Source organism: Meleagris gallopavo, chromosome 3 (genome assembly GCF_000146605.3).
Source record: "Meleagris gallopavo isolate NT-WF06-2002-E0010 breed Aviagen turkey brand Nicholas breeding stock chromosome 3, Turkey_5.1, whole genome shotgun sequence".
NCBI classification, from domain to species: domain Eukaryota; kingdom Metazoa; phylum Chordata; class Aves; order Galliformes; family Phasianidae; genus Meleagris; species Meleagris gallopavo.
Window position 1 is genome coordinate 39,342,023 of NC_015013.2, and position 1,887 is coordinate 39,343,909.

Genomic DNA, 1,887 nt, shown 5'->3' on the forward strand with positions numbered 1-1,887 from the left:
GGGGACTTCAATTATCCAGATATTTGCTGGATGACACATGGCCAGGCACGCACGGTCCAGACGGTTCTTGCAGTGCGTTGGAGACAACTTTCTGATGGCAGGTGGTGGAGGAACTGATGCGGGGAGGGGTGTTACTGGACCTTATTCTCACCAACAGGGATGGACTTGTTAAGGAAGTAAAGGTTGGGGGAAGGCTTGGGTTGTAGTGATCATGAGATGGTGGAGTTCAAGATCCTGAGTGGAAGAAGCAGAGCAATAAGTAGGATTGCTACCCTGGACTTTAGGAGAGCCAACTTCGATCTCTTCCGGGACCTACTTGGAGCTATCCCGTGGGCTCAGGTGTTAGAAGGTAAAGGGGCCTCTGAGAGCTGGTCAGCATTTAAACAGCTCTTCTTCCAAGCTCAGGATCGGTGCGTCCCTATGAGCAAGAAATCGGGAAAAGGTGGCAGGAGACCTGTGTGGATGAGCAAGGAGCTCATGCGCAAGCTCAAAGGAAAGAAGAAGGTCCATGAAATGTGGAAAAAAGGTTCTGACCACTTGGGAAGAATATAGGAATGTAGTCAGGGCCTGGAGGGATGCGACGAGGAAGGCTAAAACCCGCCTGGAATTGAATCTGGCTAAAGTGATAAAGGATAATAAAAAAGGCTTCTTCAAGTATGTTAACAGCAAAAGGAAAACTAGGGAGAATGTGGGCCCCTTACTAAGTGAAGGGGGGGTTCTGGTAACGGGGAATGCTGAGAAGGCAGAGATACTGAATGCCTTCTTTACTTCTCAGTGAAAAGGCTCTCCCTCAGGTTTCCCACACCCTGGAGGTTAGTGAGAGGGTCTGGGGAATGGGAGACTTCCCTTTAGTCAGGAAAGAGGACGTGCGTGAGCGCCTAGGCAGTACTAAGGTCCACAAGTCCATGGGACCTGATGGGGTGCATCCATGTGTGCTGAGGGAGCTTGCAGAAGTCATTGCCAAACTGCTCTCCATCATTTTTGAGAGGTCTTGGACAACAGGGGAGGTCCCTGAAGACTGGAGGATAGCCAGTGTCACTCCGGTCTTCAAAAAGGGCAAGAAGGAAGATCCGGGTAATTATAGGCCTGTCAGCCTCACCTCTGTCCCTGGAAAGGTGATGGAACAGCTTGTGCTGGATACCATCTCCAGACAACTGGGAGAAAAGGAGGTTATCAGGAGTAGTCAGCATGGGTTCACCAAGGGGAGGTCGTGCTCGACCAACCTGGTGGCCTTCTATGATGCTGTCACATGCTGGATGGATGGGGGAAAAGCGGTAGATGTAGTCTACCTTGATTTTAGAAAGGCCTTTGATACTGTCTCCCACGACATCCTTATAACAAAGCTGAGGAAGTGTGGGATAGACGAGTGGACAGTGAGGTGGGTTGAGAACTGGCTGACTGGCAGAGCGCAGAGGCTCGTCATTGATGGTGCAGAGTCTGGCTGGAGACCTGTAACCAGTGGTGTCCCCCAGGGGTCTGTGCTGGGTCCGGTCTTGTTCAACATCTTCATCAATGACCTTGATGAGGGGATAGTGGCCACCCTCAGCAAGTTTGCTGATGATATGAAGTTGGGAGGATTGGCTGACACGCCTGAAGGCTGTGCTGCCATTCAGCGAGGCTGGAGAGTTGGGCAGTAAGAAACCGGATGAGGTTCAACAAAAGCAAGTGTAGGGTCTGACACCTAGGGAGGAAGAATTGCATGCACCAATACAGGCTGGGGGATGAGCTGCTGGAGAGGAGCTCTGCAGAGAGGGACCTGGGCGTCCTGGTGGACGACAGATTGGCCATGAGCCAGCAGTGTGCCCTCGTGGCCAAAAAGGCCAATGGCATTCTGGGGTGCATTAAGAAGAGCGTGTCCAGCAGGTGGAGGGAGGTGATCCTCCCCCT